Source organism: Panthera tigris, chromosome D4, assembly GCF_018350195.1.
Source record: "Panthera tigris isolate Pti1 chromosome D4, P.tigris_Pti1_mat1.1, whole genome shotgun sequence".
In the NCBI taxonomy this organism is placed as follows: Eukaryota; Metazoa; Chordata; class Mammalia; order Carnivora; family Felidae; genus Panthera; species Panthera tigris.
In genome coordinates, this window is record NC_056672.1 from 5,070,656 (window position 1) to 5,090,311 (window position 19,656).

Sequence of the window (19,656 nt, forward strand, 5' to 3'; positions counted from 1 at the left end):
CTGCTTTTTCTATGCCGAGTGTCAGAGACGAGGCCCCTGTAACGATTCCGCTTTTGCAACAGGACCCGGGTAACCAGAAAGTGTGGCATGCACGCGTCCCCGAGGCGCGATCATCAGGCCGGTTCTGCGGTGAATGAACCACGTGAGCCCCGTGGGGCCCACTTCCGGCCGCTGAAAAGAACATTGACGGCGCATGACCGGAAGCTCTCAGGGGGTCCCGACTTGCTTCTGCGAGCCGCTGGGGAGCAAGGAACGGACGTGTCAACTGTGGGATCGGCTGTTACATTCTGGAGGCTTGACTTCATGCCGATCGTGGGTGAAGGAGGCAGAGTCCCCTTCTGGGAGCTGCTGACGGCCACCAGCTAGAAGGCATAAGCCTCGGACTCGGCCGATGCCATCCTCCAGCTCGAGACACGATCGGGACCAAGTGGGGCAAAGACAAAGGAGCGGCTGGACTTCATCGTGGTGAAGGCCGCTGTTCTCCCAAGTGCGAGGGGCAGTGGCCCGTCCGGCTGTCTGTCGGTGCCCTGGGTTGCATCCTGACCGCTTCCCTGGCGTATTGTTTTACAGGAGCAGGTTAGGACTCGAATTAGCGACCGCTTTCACTTATGAACCATTTAATGATCTGCTCACAAACCCTTTTCTTCCTGCCCCCGAGTTGGGGACCCTGGATTTAGAAACTGTCGGACCCCCGGGGTGAGGGCTGCTTGCTTCCACCCGCAAACGCAACAGTGCTCCCCCTGCATTGAAGCCCCGACTGCCTCCTAGGATATCAGTCATTGCAAATCACTGGGTAAGTTGGGGGGGAAAGGGTTATGGGATGGGCAGGAGGAATCCATCCCGATTATCAAGGGATCCTGTGTCTTGCCTCCCTACATTCTACATCTGGTTAATATTAAGGTCTCAGATTCCTCTGAAATGAAAGTCTGGGTCAGGATAGCGGGGAAAGAAGCCAACGAGCTGAGTGCTGCCTGAGAGCAAAGCGTGCAGAGAGCAGAGAGTGGCCGAAGGGCGTCACGATGCCAGGACTATTGCAGAAGTACATGCTGACGCTGAATTTCCTTCCACGCTCCGGCGCTAACTTCCCTTCCCCCTCCCCTTGCTTTGCGAAACGTTCATGTAGACTTCTTTATGGATGGTTACATTCACTGTTACTCTGTGGGTTTCAGAAGAGGGAGCTGTGCCCGTGACCATCTTGGAGGAGAGAACTGGGTGGGGCCCAGCGACCCTAGCCCTGGGACAGGAAGCAGAGACTGGAGACTTCCTGCTTTTGGTAAGTCAGTGCGGCACTCTTCACCGTTGGGAAGATAACTACACTGTTAACCCCCGACATTTGAAATGTCTGTAATTCTAACTGTGTATAAGAATGCGTATGAATTTTGGGAGGCTGTGCCTGTTCTTTTTGGACTGTTCGGGACCCACCCACCGCCTGGTTCTGACGAATTTCCCCAGATGTGTTCTCCTAAGGAGAGGCACCGTGCTACCTGCTGCAGAGAAAGTCAGGACATGTGAGTAGGATCCCGGAGCCCCCATGAGCTGAGCCAGTGAGACTCTGGGGCAAGGATGAATCCTTACACTCCTCCCAGCAAGAGGGACCACCTCCTGGGCCTAGCCACAAGGTATATTTCCATATCTTTATAAATTCTAGAAGAACACAGGTTTATGAGAAGCCAGGAAACGGAAGCAGTTCTCAGAACTATGTCCTGGGATGGAAAGATACAAGCCTAACCCAGTTGTAAATTCAGACTCAGTTCTGAAAGATGCTTACGATTCAGATACCGAAGATGTTCTGAGGGTTTTCTGTCAAACCCTCGGGGAAACAAGAATTCCATATTCTTTGAAGGAGGATGAGAAAAAGCACGCGGACGCGTTCCAAATTTTGAAATTTTAACTGCAACTAAATGTGAATATGGATCATATGCTTCCCTCCAAACAGACTACATTTAATTGAGAGTAGGAACTCGAAGTCTGTTCCAAGAAGGATGCAGCCTATTTAGAGAAATCAAGAAGGTCACTTTATTTTATTTTATTTTAGTCCTTAGTCTCTTACCTACCAGCTCCTTGGATACTCACAGCATCTTTATACTCATAGGGACATAATATTGACACATTATTATCCCCATTTTACAGATGAGGAACCGACACGCAGCGAGGTTCAATGACTCCAAAGTCACACACCTGGTGTCAAAAGATAATTGTCAGAGTGAACCTCTTAGCGCTATTTGCCTTTCTAAACTACATGCCTGTACTTTTTTTTTGTAGCTAAAATTTTTAAAAATTCCACTTGAAGATAGATTTATTTCCTCCCATTATATTTTTCTGGGTCTAACAGTTGCAATATCAGGCTTGCAAACATTGATGCAAAATTAGATCCAAAGATATTATGCCATGTTTTAAATTCACGTGTATAATATCAGTCACAGGCTTTGAGAAGTGACCTTTTTGTTAGCCAGAACTCCTTGCATTCAATTCTATTCAGGAATCACAGCCTATTGTCTTAACGCATCTTTAAACAGAATTACCAAAGTGCCTGGGCATACCTATGCTTGAAACATTATTTGTCTAATTGCTTCTGCCTAATTAAGAGGTATATATTACGACAGATTTCAAATTGATTTCAAATTAAGTAAGATCTCGGAAAACGAGGACTAACGTAAACTGAATAAATTTGCTTCTTGTTTTTGCTCTTTCCTTTTTTTTCCCCTTTTCTTTTCCTTTGAGGAATTTCATATCTGTTTTTTCAGAGGAAATCAGGAAACCATATACATGTTAAATAAAGTTCTATCCAGATCGTAAGATCTACGCTTCAGATGAAAAAGGCTTTATAAATAATCTTTCTTTTTTTGCAATGTTTGTAATAATTCAGGTCATTCCTTCTGGCCAGTCGTATCATCTAGATAAAAAAAAAATGTCCAATCTTTGGTATTAACTTAGTACTTACGGAATATTACATAATGCAATGCAGTCCAATTTATGGGATGAAACACGAATTTAAATAATTGAATATGGTTTATTTCACCTGTATTTCTTCTACACAGATACGCATACATGTTAAGAGTTGAGCCTTATTGACTTTACATGGACATATCTTTTTACTGAGTCTGATGACTCAAATAAAGGTTCAGAAATGGATTTTGGCTAACAAGTGCATTTACATCTATACATATATTATGAAAATACTTTCATTCTATTCTCTGAAACATTACGTACACATCTTTTGCCTGGAGATACTTCCTATGTGAGTCAGCGTTCTTAAAATATATGCTAATAGGTAATGGTCAGTGTGCTACAAACATCATTGAGTTAGCATTGAGGTAACCTTCCAGTCACCTCCTTGCAGTTTTTATAGATTATAAGATATAAAACGCTGTATTTTGCCCCATTCAGACTTTCCATGCACAAGCACTGTTCGTTTTCGCCTGCAGTGTTTCTTCCAACATGGCCACACACACAAAAATAATAATAATAAAGTAGGCGCCTATATGCAGAAATTTCTCCAACCCTTCCAGAACGTAAATAATTGATCTATATGCATATGTAATAAGAAAGCTTTAAGAAAGGTGCCTTTGAAATTCAATTGCTTATCCAAATGTTTCTGGAGTAATACATTTGGAGACTATGACTAGAATTTATAACGGCACAGGTTTTTATTGTCAGGTGGTTAAATGCCCTCGTCATAAAGTTACAGTGAAGTCACACCTGCAGAATGTACATGGGAGAGGTGTCACAAATGGATGTCCTCTCCTTGTGACATTACTACCACTGTCTCTTGTAGTCTCTTAAATTCAAACAGGTAATTGACTGATGCCCTCAAACCATCTACATGGGACTCCTCAAGTTTAGATCCAGTCCCCCAGGATCTAAGATTTAATCCCCAACACGAGGGTGGGGGTGTCCTACAGGGCTGAAAAGTACACTGACATGCGATCTTCATTTGGTGAGATGAGAGTGAGCTTGGGCTGGAAACTATGGTAGAAAGCGTATGAATCGCCTCGAAATACCAGCTGTCTAAACATCCCTATTACGTTAGATTCCCAGGTTAAAATTAAGAACTCAGGAAACAACAGGCGTTGGTGAGGATGCGGAGAAAGGGGAACCCTTTTGCACTGCTGGTGGGAATGCAAACTGGTGCAGCCACCCTGGAGAACAGTATGGAGGTTCCTCAAAAAATTAAAAATAGATGGGGCGCCTGGGTGGCTCAGTCGGTTGAGCGTCCGACTTCGGCTCAGGTCGTGATCTCACGGTCCATGAGTTCCGGCCGCACGTCGGGCTCTGTGCTGACAGCTCCGAGCCTGGAGCCTGCTTCGGATTCTGTGTCTCCCTCTCTCTCTGCCCCCCCTCCACTCACGCTTTGTTTCTGTCTCTCAAAAATGAATAAATGTTTTAAAAAATTAAGAAAAATTAAAAATAGAGTTACCCTATGATCCAGCAATCGCACTACTAGGTATTTATCAAAAGGATACAAAAATGCTAGTTCGAAGGGACACAATGTACCCTAATGTTTATAGCAGCGCTATCAACAATAGCCAAACTATGGAAAGAGCCCAAATGTCCATCGACTGATGAATGGATAAAGAAGATATATGTATATATGTATGTGTGTGTGTGTGTGTGTGTGTGTGTGTAAAATGGAATATTACCCAGTCACCAACAAGAACGAAATCTTGCATTTGCAGTGATATGGATGGAACTAGAATGTATTATGCTAAGCGAAATAAGTCAGAGAAAGACAAACATCATACGATTTCAGTCCTATGTGGAACTTAACAAACACAACAGATGAACACAGGGGACGGGAAGGAAAAATAAGATAAAAACAGAGAGGGAGACAAACCATAAGAGACTCTTCGATGCAGAGAACAAACTGGGGGTTGCTGGAGGGGAGGGGGGAGGGGGGAGGGGCTACATGGGGGATGGGCATTAAGGAGGGCTCTTGTCTGGATGAGCAGCAGGTGCCGTATGTAAGTGAGGAATCACTAAGTTCCATTCCTGAAACGATTATTTCACTATATGTTAACTAACTTGGATTCAAGTAAATTAAAAAACAATAAACTAGGAATAGATACGAAAAAAAGTTAGATTCCCACATGATATTTAAAAATAACCAGCAAGTAATCATATGATCAGTTTTAGCTCTGAGAATCTTTTGTAAGATAGCCTCAGCCTAAAGTAATCACGCTCATTCAATTTCAGTCACGTAAGAGAATGCAGTTCTGTGCAAATTGCCAGATACACACCCCAAAATTAAACAACCGCATAAAGTAATTGGGAGAATTCATTTTCCAGACCTTCTTCCTCTCTCTGTTGCTCTCATGTTTCTTCTTTCTAACATCTAATCTCTCTTCTCGGCAAGTCCTCCACAGTGAGACAAAGCTTATTTTGTGAATCCCTGTAATCTGAACGATCATCTCCTTTTTCATTCTTCCCATTACTTCTGATGACAAAGCCACCGCTGTTACTGAGCTGATGGCAATAATGGATGTTTGTGCTGGCTCTATCTTTGGTACTCCCTTCTTTGAAGGGGGGCCCCGGGCTGAGCTGGTAGCCTGATGAAGGAGGATGTGCTCTCTGCCCCAGTGTGTGGGGGGCGGGGATACAGTAATTGTTTCTCTGCAAAAACAAATGCTCAAAACTTCACCCCAAATTAACATTGTAAACAATTTCCACGTCATCAATAATGACATTTGAAAATCTGGTTCTAACAGTCCGGGGAAGGAAAGGGAAGGAGAGGAAGGAAAATGTTTTAAGGGCTCTTGCCTCTTACACCTGTGATTCTCGAAACCTTCACCGAAATCTGTAAAACACTGATGTTCACTCTGGAGTTTTATACTTTTAAACATTATTGACTTTCTGGTAAGAAGGCAGATGTTAAGACCTTAGAACATGCACTGTGGCAAGAGGCAAACTATTAAATGCTGTTCGTTGAACTTTGTAACATAGATCTAGGACTTTCAATTTATTTTACCAGCTGTATTGAGGTATAATTCACATATCGTCCAGTGTACCACTTACAGTGCACAATTCGGTAGTTTCTGGCACATTCCCAGAGTTTGCAACCAACCCCACCGTTAATTTCGGGACATGTTCATCACCCCAGAAAGGAATCCCGTACCCTTGGGTGATCACCCTACCATCTCAGGTCCCCAAGCCTAAGCCCCCACTAGTTCACTTTGTTCAAGCCTCCGAAACCTTCATGAATCAGCACTTTGATATACATCTCCAACTCTCTGCCACTATTATTTGAATTTAAGAATTTTATTTCTTGAGCAGTTTTGGGTTTATAGAAATATTGAGCAGAATGGACAGGGTTCCCATATACTCGCTTCAGCCTTGCAACACCCTCGTCCCCTTTTCTCTGTTACTAACGTGTTGTACTAGTGGTACGTTTGTTACAACTGATGAGTCAATACTGAAACACTATTGTTAATTGAAATTTACATCAGGGTTCATTCTTTGTGTTGTACATTCTATGGGTTTTGACAAATGTATAACGTCATGTGTTCACCATTGCAGTCTCATACAGCGTAGTTTCTTTTTTAAAAAAAAAAATGCTTATTTAGTTATTTTGAGAGAGAGAGAGAGAGCAGGGAAAGGGCAGAGGGAGAGAGATAGAATCCCAACCAGGCTCTAGGCTGCCAGTGAAAAGCCCGACTTCTGGCTCGAGCCCATGGACCGTGAGATCATGACCTGAGCTGACCACCAAGACTCGGATGCTTAACCGACCGAGCCAGCCAGGCGCCCCCAGAGTAGTTTGACTGTCCTAAAAATTTTTGCAATCTATCTGTTCATCCCTCCTTCCCTTGCTCTTAGCCCCTGGAAACCACTGATCTTTTTACTGTCTTCATAGTTTTGCTTTTTTCTGCAATGCCATATGGCTGGAAGAATATAATATGTAGCCTTTTCAGACAGGCTTCGTACACTTAGCAATATGCTTTTAGGGTTCCTCTATGTCTTTTTTTTTCTCACTTGATAGCTCTTTTTTTTTTATTGTGGAATAGGATTCTGTTGTCTGAATATAACACATTGGTTTATCCATTCATCTACGGAAGGTACATACAGAGGAGTGTGATTGGTGGATCGTATAATTGGAATATGTTTAATTTTGTAAGAAACTGACAAACCGTCTTCCAAAGTGGCTGTACCATTTCGGGGCGCCTGGGTGGCTCAGTCGATTAAGCGTCCGGCTTCGGCTCAGGTCATGATCTCACAGTTTGTGAGTTGGAGCCCCGCGTCGGGCTCTGCGCTGACAGCTCAGAGCCTGGAACCTGTTTCGGATTCTGTGGTCTCCCTCTCTCTCTGACCCTCCCCCGTTCATGCTCTGTCTCTCTCTGTCTCAAAAATAAAAAATTAAAAAAAAACAACACACGTCAAAAGTGGCTGTACCATTTTGCATTCCCGCTAGTCTGTGGTTTCCCGGAAGTTTTTAATTTAGTGAAATCCAAGTTATCAATTTTTTTCATTCGAGAATTGTGCTTTTAGTATTGTGTCTAAAGAAGTCATTGCCCGGCCCTGGGTGACCTAGATTTTTCTCCTCTGTTAAAGAGCTTTGTGTGTTACATTTAGGTCTGTGATCCTTTTTGAGTTAATTTTTGTGAAAGGCAGAATTGCCTTTGCTCCTTTGTCAAAGATCAGTTGACTGTATTTGTATGGTTCTATTTCTGGGCTCTCTATTCAGTTCCATTGATCTATTTGTCTCTTCTTTTGCCAATACCATGTGGCCTTAATTACTGTAATTTTATAGTAAGTGTTGATGATGGGTGGTGGCAAGCCTCCAGCCTTGTTCTTCTCCCTCAATATTATGTTGGCTACTCTGTTTTTTTATGAACTTTGGAATACGTTTGTCAATATCCAGAAAATAACTTGCCGGGGTTTTGATTTGGATTCATTGAGTCGATAGATCAAGTTGGGAAGATATGACACCTTAACAATTTTTGATCTTCCTATAAAAGGAGAATGAACTCTCTCTCCATGTATTTAAATACCCTTTTGTTCCTTTATCAGAGGTGTGTGGCTTTTAATCATGTATATCTTGTACCTAGTTTGTTAGATTTATGCCCAGCTATTTCATTCTTTTGGTGCTAATGTAAATGATATCGTGTTTTTAATTTAAAGCCCAAGCATACAATGCTGGTATATAGGAAAGCAATCAACTTTTGTATGCGAAAATATATCCTGCAATCTTGCCGTAAGTGTTTTTGGGTTACCAGAATTTTTTGTTGATTCTATAAGATTTTCTGCATAGATGATCTTGTCATCGGGGAACGAAGACAGTTTATTTCTCCCCTTCCAATCTATTTACGTTTTATGCCCTTTTCTTTCTAGTTGTATTGGCTGTGACTTCCAGACAAGGTTGAAAAGGAGGGGCGACAGGGGAAGTGGTTGCCTTGTCCCTGACCTTAGCGGGAGGCATCTAGTTTGTTACCAGTAAGGATTATGTTTGATGCGGACTTTTGGTAAATGCTCGTTACCAAATTGCAATAGTTCTATTTCTACGTTGCTGCAAGTTTTCGCTGTGAATAAATGATGCGTTTTGTCAGATTCTCTTTCTACATCTTCTGATGTGATCATATCGTTTTTCTGCTTTAGCCTGTTGAGATGACAAATTTCACTAATTGGCTTTCTAACATTGAACCAGTCTTGCATACCTGGAATAAATCCCTCTTGGGCCTGGTATAGAATTCTTTTCATATCTCGTTGGATATGATTTACTACCAGTTTATTGAGGACTTTGGTGTCCATATCCATTAAAGATATCTGTCCGAATTTTTCTTGTGTTGTAAGACTTTATGTATTTTTTTTTTTAAAGAAAGAGAGAGTGAGGGGCACCCGGGTGGCTCATTCGGTTAAGCGTCCGACTTCGGCTCAGGTCACGGTCTCACGGGGTGAGTTCGAACCCCGCGTCGGGCTCTGTGCTGACCGCTCAGAGCCTGGAGCCTGTTTTGGATTCTGTGTCTCCCTCTCTCTGACCCTCCCCTGTTCATGCTCTGTCTCTCTCTGTCTCAAAAATAAATAAACATTAAAAAAAAAAAGAGAGAGAGAGAGTGCACATGTGGGTACAAGGGGGGGAGGGGCAGAGGGAGAGGAACAGAGAGAATCTTCAGCAGGCTCCACACTCAGCGCAGAGCCCGATGCAGGACTCAATCTCATGACCCTGGGATCACGACCTGAGCCAAAGTCAAGTGTTGAGCGCTTAACCGACTGAGCCACGCAAGCACCCCTCTGTGTTTTCGATACTAGGGTGATACTGACCTCATAAAATATATTAAGACGTATGCATTTTTGTTCTATGTTTTTGGAAAAGATTTTAGAAAATAAGCGTAATTTTTTCCCCTAAAATGTTTGGTAAAACTCCCCAACGAACCCATCTGGCCCTCGTGTTTTCTGTTTGTCAGATACTAAGTATTGATTCAAATTCTTGAATAGGTAGAGGGCTAGACAGACTGTCCATGTCCCTGTGTGAGCTTTGGTGCTGAGCAAATGGATATTGCCATGCAAGAAAGAGATGTAGACAAAAACTTCACACCTTTCACATATATTGACTCATGGGGGTGCCTGGGGGGCTCAGTTAAACATCCGACTCTTGATTCAGCTCAGGTCATGATCTCATGGTGTGTGGGATCAAGCCCCGCGTGGGGCTCTGTGCTGACGGTGTGGAGCCTGCTTAGGATTCCTTCTCTCTTCTCTCTCTCTGCCCCTCCTTGCTCTCTCTCTCTCTCTCTCTCTCTCTCAAAAATAAATAAATTAATATTTTAAAAAACAGATCCAAGAATTCAATATAAAATGCAATGGAACTTTACGAACATTGAGTACTCCTGCTCTGAGAAAAGACACTGTTAATAGAATGAAAAGTCAAGCCATAGTCTGGGAAAAAACATTTGCGAAAACATGTGCCCGATAAAGGATTGATATCCAAAATATAGGAAGAATCTTTTTTTACAACATTTAAAAAAATTTATTTATTTGTTTTCAAAGGGAGAGAGAGTGAGCATAAGCAGAGGAGGGGCAGAGAGAGAGAGAGAGAGAAAGAGAGCGAGCGAGCACGAGCAGGACAGGCACAGAGAGAGAGAGGGAGAGAGAGAATCCCAAGCAGGCTCCGCACTGTCAGCACAGACAGTGGGCTCCAACTCACAAACCATGACGTCACGACCTGAGCCGGAAACCAAGACCTGGATGCCTAACCGTCTGAGGCACGCAGGTGCCCCCCAAATATACAAACAATCTTTAACCCTCAACAACCGATTAAAACTGGGCGAAAAAAAGAATCTGAAGAGACACCTCACTAGAGAAGATACACAGATGACAAATAAGCTTATGACAAGATGCTTAACATCGTATGTCACTAGGGGATTGTAAATTAAATCAGCGGTGAGATGTCACCACACACCTAACAGAATTGTGTAAAATCCAGAACCCTGATGACACGGCACGTTCTTGCGGAGCAAGAGCTCTCACTTACGGCTGGTGGGAATGCAAAATGGTGCCACCTCTAGGGAAGACAGTTTGGCAATTTCTTACAAAATCCACATACACTTACCATATCACCCAGCAATTGTACCCAAAGGTGTGGAAGGCCTTCTGGTGCACAAAACCTGCACGTGAATGCTTACAACAGCTTTATTTATACTTGTCAAACTCGGAAGCAGTCGCGATGCCCTCGGCGGGTAAGTGGACACATACACATCCAGGCGATGGGATGTGAGTCAGCAGACTAAAGACATGAGCGGGTAGGTCACAAAAACACACGGAGGAGGAAACTTAAAAGCATATTACAAAGTATAAGAAACCATCTGAAGAGGCCCCGTAGCGAATGATTTCAACTCTAGGGCATTCTGGGAAAAGCTGGTGGAAGAATCAGTGGTTGCAGGGGTGAGGCGTAGGGGCTGGAAGGCAATGGAAGTATCCTGTGTTTGTCATGGTGGACGTGTGTCAAGCCTATAGAATACACAGCACAAAGAATGAACCCTAATGTCAACCATGGCAACAATAATGTGTTAATATTGGTTCATCAGGTGCAATAAATGTGTTCTATATATATATTTTATATATATATATATATAAATATATATAAATATACACATACATATTTATATACATGCTATTTCTTGTATATGTATTTTCAATGTAGAAAAATAGACAATAAGCTAAAGGCTTGTTTTTTTTTTTTTGAGAGGGAAAATGGTGACAAGAAGGGCTACGAAAAGTGTCTTACTGCCTTGCACATTGGCAAATGTGTTCATTGCCCAAAATGGTACAATCTTAGATTGATGGAACTTCATTGGATTCTTGAAATTCTAGAGTGTCACTCTATTTCTGAAAAATAAAAAAAATACGTACATATATATTATATGATAATTGTAGAAATAGATAACAAACTGGTATTTATAATTAAAGTTTTGAATGTAATATAAAAAGCTGTTCTTTGGGGGAGCCCGGGTGGCTCAGTCAGTTAAGCGTCTGACTATGGATTTCGGCTCAAGTCATGATCTCAGTGTTGTGAGATCGAGCCCCCCATTGGGAGTGGAGTCTGCTTGGGATTCTCTCTCTCCCTGTCTCTCTGCCTCTCCCCCATTCGTGCACGCATTTGCTCGTGCAGTCTCTCTCTCTCTCTCTCTCTCACTCACTCACTCTCTCACTCTTATGAATAAATAACCTTCGGAAAAACAGCTTTTCTTTGAATTGTTTCTACATGAGGTAAAGCAGTGTTTTTCTGTTTGTTTAATTAAAACTATCTCCGTAGTTTGAAAATATTTTTTAGTATCATTAGCCTTTGAAAGCCAACCAATTCCATATTAACTTTTATTAATTTCAATAATACTGATTCCTAATATAATATTTACAGAGGAATGACCATTCATATTTTCACATGTGAGGAAGGACTTTCTTTGGGAAGACACCCTGTTAACCATGGATCTTAATCAACAAAATAATTCCTATTTATTAATAATCTATAGTTAACTGACTGTTATACTGAAGATACTGACATTATGATCAATAAGTTTAGCTTTGGAAGAAAGAATAGTTTCAAAATAATGAAAAAAAATCTATATTCTGGTCTTCAATATCCATATGATGAATTAGACAAATTTGAGGGTGTAACTCCTAAAATCTCACCCTTGTACTCTGACTTATGCCTCACTTTTATGCAATTTATCCTCACATCCAGTAATGCAGAATTTCTTTAAAAAAATTTTTTTTAATGTTTTATTTATTTTTGAGACAGAGAGAGACAGAGCATGAGCAGGGGAGGGGCAGAGAGAGAGGGAGGCACAGAATCCGAAGCAGGCTCCAGGCTCCGAGCTGTCGGCACAGAGCCCGACGCGGGGCTGGAACCCACAAACCGCGAGATCATGACCTGCGCTGAAGTCAGACGCTTAACCAACTGAGCCACCCAGGCGCCCCCGGAATTTCTTTGTAAGAAACCTAACACTGAAGTAAAACTGTTCCTTTTATTGTTCTCTTGCTTTGGTTCCGAGAAATCTATTATGACAAAGTAACAGCTTTTTCATTTATGCACTCTCTTGATTTTTTGGTTGCTTTATGTGTTTCATGAGTGTGAAATAATGGGATAAGGACACGGTGCAAACAGTCATTGTCGGCAAGTGTGGGTGGGACAGTGCGTGAGGCCGAGCTGCCGAGCTGCAGGAGAAAGCTGTTCCCCTGAAGTCACTGTGGGGTTTGGGACTGGCTGCTCGCACAGGCTCACCTGGTTTGGGGCCGTCCAAAGTACATCGCTCAGGGACAAAGACTTCTGAAGTTCACCTAACCCTACAGGATATGAGGGTCATAGGCAATAGGGCACACACTTTCCGCTGTACTTTTTCTCGCCTTGGAAGAAAGAATACTTCATTGAGAGTCGTTCCAGAGCCCTGGATTCCTAAACCCATTCGGCATTAACCGAGGGGCGGGTCTCTGAGAGAAGGAAAGGCCATGCAAACTAAGATTTAATCCAGGACCCCTACAAAGCTACAGAATTTATACCGGTTGTCTTCACTTTAGTTTTAACTTTTTTTCAATGTTTATTTATATTTGAGAGAGACAGAGAAAGAGCACGAGCGGGGGAGGAGCAGAGAGAGAGGGAGACACAGAATCCGAAGCAGGCTCCAGGCTCTGAGCTGTCAGCACAGGGCCCGGCATGGGGCTAGAACTCAGGAATTGAGAGATCATGACCTGAGCCGAAGTTGGAGCTTAACCCACGGAGCCACCTGGGCGCCCCATCTTCACTTTAGTTTTGTAAGAGCCATGTAAAGTAGGCGCTTCAGAGTTGAAAATATTAAGATTGAAAAAACAGAGTTGGTAGAAATAGAGTATGTGATTAATACATATATATCAATAGCGTTTCTATACGGCAGTAAGGATGAGAACACGTGGTGTTTTGAGTGATCCACTATTTACAACTAAAATTAGCACCTGCTGGGGGGGGGCGCCTGGGGGGCTCAGCTGGTTAAGTTTAGGTCGTGATCTTGTGGTTTGTGAGTTCGAGCCCTGTGTTGGGCACCGAGCCGGTTGTCATTATCTCTTATCTCTCTCCCTCTCTCTCTCTGCCCCTCCCCCACTTGTGCTTTCTCTCTCTCTCTCTCTCTCTCTCTCTCAAAATAAATAAAAAATAAACTTAAAATAAAAGAAAGCACCTGGGAAGAAGTCCAGCAATACTGGGCCACCCACCTTGAATGTGGAAAACAGTAAAAAATTGAGTGAAGTATGTGTAAAACTTAATGGTGAAGGTAAGCCCATGCTCACAGATACGAAGTCTCATGTTTTTATGATGTCAGTTCTCCTAAACTGATCTGTGGGTTTGGGGCAACTTCAAGAAAATTTCGTAGGATTCTTCAAATAACTTGGTAATAAGACTGCAAAATGGATATGGAAATAAAAAGACAAAGTACTGAAGGAAGTTCTGCAGGAAAAAAACCTGATGAGCTTGCAAGCAACAAAAGCAAAGATCAGACAATATTGAAAACAAAAAACAAACCAACCACAACGACCCAGAGGAAATCCTGCCTCTTGTACCAACACGCGTAGACCTTGGGGGCATTATGCTAAGTGCAATAAGTCAGCGCAGAAAGGCAAGCACTGTATGATTTCCTGTTCATGTGGAATCTAAAAAAAATCAAAGTCACAGAAATAGCAGAATGGTGGTTTGCAGATGTGGGTGGGGGAAATGGGGGGGCATGTCGGTCAAAGGGTACAACTTTTTGTTGTCGTTTTCACTGTTTTTTATTTTTATTTTTGAGAGAGTGAGAGCAGAGGAGGGGCGGGGGGGTGGGGGTGGTGTCAGAGGATCCGAAGCAGGCTCCCCTGTGCTGACAGCAGAGAGCCCCACGCGGGGCTCAGACTCATGAACCGTGAGATCTTGCCCTGAGCTGAAGTTGGACGCCTAACCCACTGAGTCGACCAAGGGCCCCGATCAGCATTTATGAATCTATTTACTGTATGAATCCTTCCAGTATGTTTTGGGTTTCCAATTGGGCCAAATTGTGGACTTCTGTGTTAGTTCTTTTGTTTCTTCCCTCTGCATCCAGGTTTCTTTCTTTTTCTCCTTCTCTCTTTTCCTCCCTCTCTCCCCCTTCCTTCCTTCCTTTTTTCCCTTCCCACTCCCTCCTTTCTCTCTACCTTCCTCCCCCCTCCCCTCCCCTTTTTTCCTTTCTTTCTTTCTTCCTTTCTTTCCTTCTTTCTTCCTTTCTTTCTTTCTTTCTTTCTTTCTTCCTTTCTTTCCTTCTTTCTTCCTTTCTTTCTTTCTTTCTTTCCTCCTTTCCTTCTTTCTTTCCTTCTTTCTTTCTTTCTTTCTTTCCTTCCTTCCTTCCTTCCTTCCTTCCTTCCTTCCTTCTTTCCTTCTTTCTTTCCTTCCTTCTTTCTTTCCTTCCTTCTTTCTTTCTTTCTCTTCTTTCTTTCTTTCTTTCTTTCTTTCTTTCTTTCTTTCTTTCTTCCCATGCTTCGGGGCATAAACCCTGCTTCTTATAAGTTTCTTCCTCCAGAGACCCTCAAATCAGCGTCACACCACGACGATGGTTTCATGAACTCCTACGCTGTACCACATGGGGTGCCATGAGCGTTTTTCCTCTAACCCTGAGGATCAGGATTAGACACAGCCAACAGCAGGAAAGGGAAGGACCTAGTGAAGCCACTGGCTTCTGGGAGTGTTGCAATTGCCACCTCCAGTCCGGTCTCAGGACCGTGACTCCTGTCCTCAAGTGTCTGTTGAAAGCTCTGACTTCTTTCAGTTAAATCTGTAACAGAGGCTCGGGAGGACTCAGCAAAGGCAGGACAAACCAGTACCTCGCTAAGGGGAATGTTGCCAGAGAGCAGCGGCTCCGGGCAAAAAGCACGCTTGCCGGGAGGCAACCGAGCAGCTCAGCACAGCCGGACAAGAGGGTAAAGTCCCCAAGCGGTGGTGACCGCTGTCTAGATATTCTGTTGCAGCATGGGCTGTGTTCAGTCATCTGCAGAAACGGGATGGATTTCCACCCAAAGTTTGGTTCTGTTGTCAAAAATGATGATGCACACACACACACACACACACACCACCACCACCCCCAAGAGGGTATGAAAAGGTTTATACTTCTATGTGAGACTTTCGGGGGAAAGCAAGGAAGACTTCCCAAGCTGGTCCAAAACCGGCTTGGAGGTTTTATGATGGTTAGGGCTCGGGGCTGGGGTTCAGATGGAGATCCTAGCTCGTGGCCCAGATCTCTCACCCGCGCCAAAGGAGGGGAATTGGCATGTCTTATCGGCTTGTCCAGATAGGGGCACAGAGGGGAAGAGGCACGAGTGAGACGTGAAAGCCTCAAACGTCAAAAAATGGGGCCAGACTCTTTATTACACCTTTGACGCTAACGATTCCTAGGTATGCAAGCAAAACGAAGAGATATAAAGGAAGGTTTGCGATAAGAAAAAGAGTGACATCACCCGAATGCCTGAATGCACACCGATCATCAGATTGTAGATCTCCTCATGATGGATATTGACACACCTGTGAAAATAAATGTGCTACAGTTCTGCAGGACGATGCGGAGAGAACATAATAAAATATTGCTGAGTGAAAAAAGTCAGACAACATTCATTATAATATCCTTTTTAGAGAGTTCAAGAGCAAACACAGTCAAAGAATAAGCGTTGGGAAACATCGTCATCGAAAAGACGTGCCTGCTGCCTGACCTGTGAGCTGGACGCTGGCAGTCGGAGGCTCCTCACCCCTCTCCGCCCTTGGAATGTGGGTTCTGCTTGCCTTTCCCACTCCCAGAGGCTCCGAGGACATGGCCTTGAGACAGCGATGTGGTGTTGAGAACACCCGCATGGTATATGTGACTGAACCCAGTGAGGGTCCCTTCGTAAATGTTTAAGATTTGGGGATCCATTCATCCCACTTCTTTTTTTTAATGTTTGTTTATTTTCGAGAGAGAGAAAGAGAGAGGCAGAGGGAGAGGGAGACACAGAATCCAAAGGAGGCTCCAGGCTCTAAGCTGTCAGCCACGGGGCTCGAACCCACGAACCATGAGATCATGACCTGAGCTGAAGTCGGACGCTTAACCAGGTGAGCCACCCAGGTGCCCCCATTCATCCCACTTCTGCCCAAGACAAGCCTTGTATGTAAGTTCCCTTTGCTTTTTAAAGCTGCCACCTTCCAACTAGAGTAACTTGCCTCTTTCTTTGGTTTCTCCCTGCCCTCTGTGTACAGGAGTCAGGCTCAGATTACACCGGCTCCCAGGAGAGTTACGAACCAACAATAAGTTATTTAGACAGGTGTCTCTATTGATAAAAGGGGGGCATTATGAGGGAAAAATACATTGGCAGCTATTTTACTTTTGGGGTTCTGGGCAGCATCACAAGTATTTGTTACCTTTATTATTTTTATATGAATATTAAAATTTTTAAATGTTTATTTATTTTGAGAGAGAGAGAGAGAAAGAGACAGAGAGTGAGCATGTAGAGGGAGGGGCAGAGAAAGAGGAGAGAGAGAACCCCAACCAAGCTCTGAGCCGTCAGCACAGAGCCCGATGTGGAGCTCGATCCCGTGAACCACTAGATCATGACCTGAGCCAAAACAGAGAGTCAAACGCTCAACCAAACTGAGCCGCCCAGGTGTCCCTATGTGAATATTTTAATACTCATTGAAATATAATTTGTTAACAGATCTATTCAAATAAATAAAATCAAGTTAATAAAATCAGGCCAACACATGAACCAATGATCAGTGGGATTAGAGGTGAACACAAAGTATGTGTTCAATCAAGGGAAAATCTAGATTGTTCTCCGTGCTTAAAATTCTTCCAATAAAAAGGAAGCTAAGTTTCCAAGAGTTTCACTTGGCGATTGTAAGCAGCACAGGCAGAATGGGACCGGGAGTCTGTAGGGCTCAGACTGGCTCTGCCAGACTCCTCCCTGCTCAGGGGCCCTGGTAGCACCCTTGACCTCCTCTGCAAAGCCTCTCTCCAATGTTGTGCCATATGCATTTTTACAATGTTTGGTTTTATTTTCCAGGATAGCGGGGGCACAGCTTAAACCCCTGTAGTTATAATCTGTTCACCTGTCACGAATCTGGTCCCGGGACGTGCGGTAAGCAGGATCTCCCGGAGCTCCTGGCGGCTTCCAGAATCCCCCCAAACCACTGCTGGGGGACAGGGCAGCACTCAGACGGAGTCGCAAAGGAACCCCTTTTAGAGGTGCAATCCACAATCGAGTACTGACAGCAGGCTTTTTATTCACAGTTTTAGCCTAATTCTGTATAAAGGACGGGAAAGAAGGATTTTTAACCCCAGGAATCTATGAAGATGGGGACAGGGGGAGTCGGACACCTCCTGTGAATGAAATTGCCTTTCAGTTTCTAGGTTTCGTGGATTTTTATTCAGTCCAATAAAAACACCACCACGAGAATAGCTTTTGTTTTTGTAATTACCATGCTGCTGCCTGTTCCCTTACCCACTCCCCCCCCCCGCCCCGCCCTTGGTGGGGGGCTCCCTTTGATTGAATGGATACGTTGTAATTACCTCTAAATCCTAAAGTGAAATGCAAGCTTAAAGTGAATCACATTTTCCTTTTTGTTTTCTTCTGTTAATTTGTCGGTAGGAAAGACAATTACCCTCTAACGACTTTTGAACCAAAAATAATGAATAAATAAAATAAATAGTAATATTTGATTATGTCGCCATTGTGTGCTCAGATTTTTGTACAGGCATCTGAAAAGTCATAATGAGACTTGAGACGCACTTACTCGCTTATTTCAACAGATGTCAATTTACATTTTGGAATATGCTTACTATACTCAGAATATGGCAGATACCATCACAAACACCGAGAATAATTTTGGAATTCTCCCAGAATAATTTATGGAAACATTAAATCTTGCTTCTTCCGCCCACATCGTCCCCCTCCTCTCTCATTTTATTCTTGCCACCCAGCTCCGTAATTCCTTGCCTGTGGCTCTCCACCGGGCTTCCTCCAAGACAAGAAGCCTGACGCCAGTCTCCAAGAGCGATTCTGGTTTGTTTGAGGGCAAGAGAGAAAGAGGGGCAGGAGACAGCAGTGCCCAAGAAGGTGACAAGGTCTCAAAAGGAGGGTGGCCTGTGCACCTGCGGGGGCTGCGTGTGGACGGGACTCGCCGGGACCCCGCACAGGGGCCGCTGGAGACTTGGTGTGACCCTGGATCCAGGAGGGACGAGAACGATGAGGGTTTCATCTGCCTGCCGCCGGAGCCTGGAATGTCACCTGAGCGGATTTACCGAAAATAAAAACACGCAAGATGCCGTAACGTTTCCCGCACCCCCGAGTTTGGGAAGCTGAGGCCAGCCGACACGTGCTACACAGCTGGTGGTGTTCTACACTCGCAGGTGTTTGTGGCTGTGCACTTCCCCATCCTCGGATTTGCTCACCTCCGCCAGCTTCCCGTGTGTCCCCCCCTTGGAGCTGTGACCACTGACGCCTCCTTATTCAACAACAGTCCAGACTTTCTGTCCCTCCAGCTCAATTCAGCAGCCCACCCCACGTTTTCCTAGGTCACTGGGAAGCCAGAGGCAGCCCTTCGCGGCTGGTTTCTGCCAATTCTTGCCTTGAGTTTCCTCCTCGTTCGGGTCAGACTCCAGCCTGTGACAGGCGCCACGCACAGACCCTCCACGGTGCAGATCCTTCTAGACCGAACCCCACCCGACACCAGCGGAAGCCTTCCTGTGAACACAACAGCAGGAGCCCATCTAGTCACCGGACTCGCCAGACTCACTTCGAGATTTTTGAGATTTTGGTCCCTCACGAGACGCAGACATGTGACACTTCCCCGCAGGCTGCTTGCTCAGTGATTGGGACAGTTCCCCCCCCCCCCCCCGCCCCCGACGACCCTCCCTTCCCCTCAGCTGGTGGTGGCTTTACTTCCTACCTAATGAAGAAAGTAGAAGCCTTTGGAAGGATTCTCTCTTCCCTCCACGAGCCACCTACTTCCTGCCAACTGCATGCCTCTTCTGTCCCTTCAGGGGATAAAGTCCCCTCCTCCTGTCGAAGACAGGCCTTGCCTGGCACCCCTGCTCTCAGTCTCCTGCCCACTGGCTGCCTCTTGACTTCCTGTCTCCGATCAGTTGCACTCTTTCTGGCGTCACTGAGGCTCCTCTGTAAACTGGGTTCTTCCCAGCACAACAGACATGTTCCAGGATCTTTTTAAAAAGTCCATCATAGGGG

General features: G+C 44.3%; 1 long non-coding RNA gene across 4 annotated transcripts; it reads left to right on the forward strand.

Moving 5' to 3' along the window:
* The first annotated feature begins 225 nt into the window (after positions 1–225).
* LOC122233241 lies at positions 226–19,255 on the forward strand. 4 transcript variants are annotated; one of them, XR_006210763.1, is made up of 4 exons: positions 226–793; positions 1,170–1,273; positions 1,453–1,619; positions 17,476–19,255. It is a non-coding gene; the product is annotated as an uncharacterized LOC122233241 (long non-coding RNA). The 4 variants fall into 4 exon arrangements; XR_006210764.1 differs by lacking the exon at positions 1,453–1,619; XR_006210765.1 differs by lacking the exons at positions 1,453–1,619; positions 17,476–19,255 and adding an exon at positions 16,393–16,431.
* The last annotated feature ends 401 nt before the right edge of the window (positions 19,256–19,656 follow it).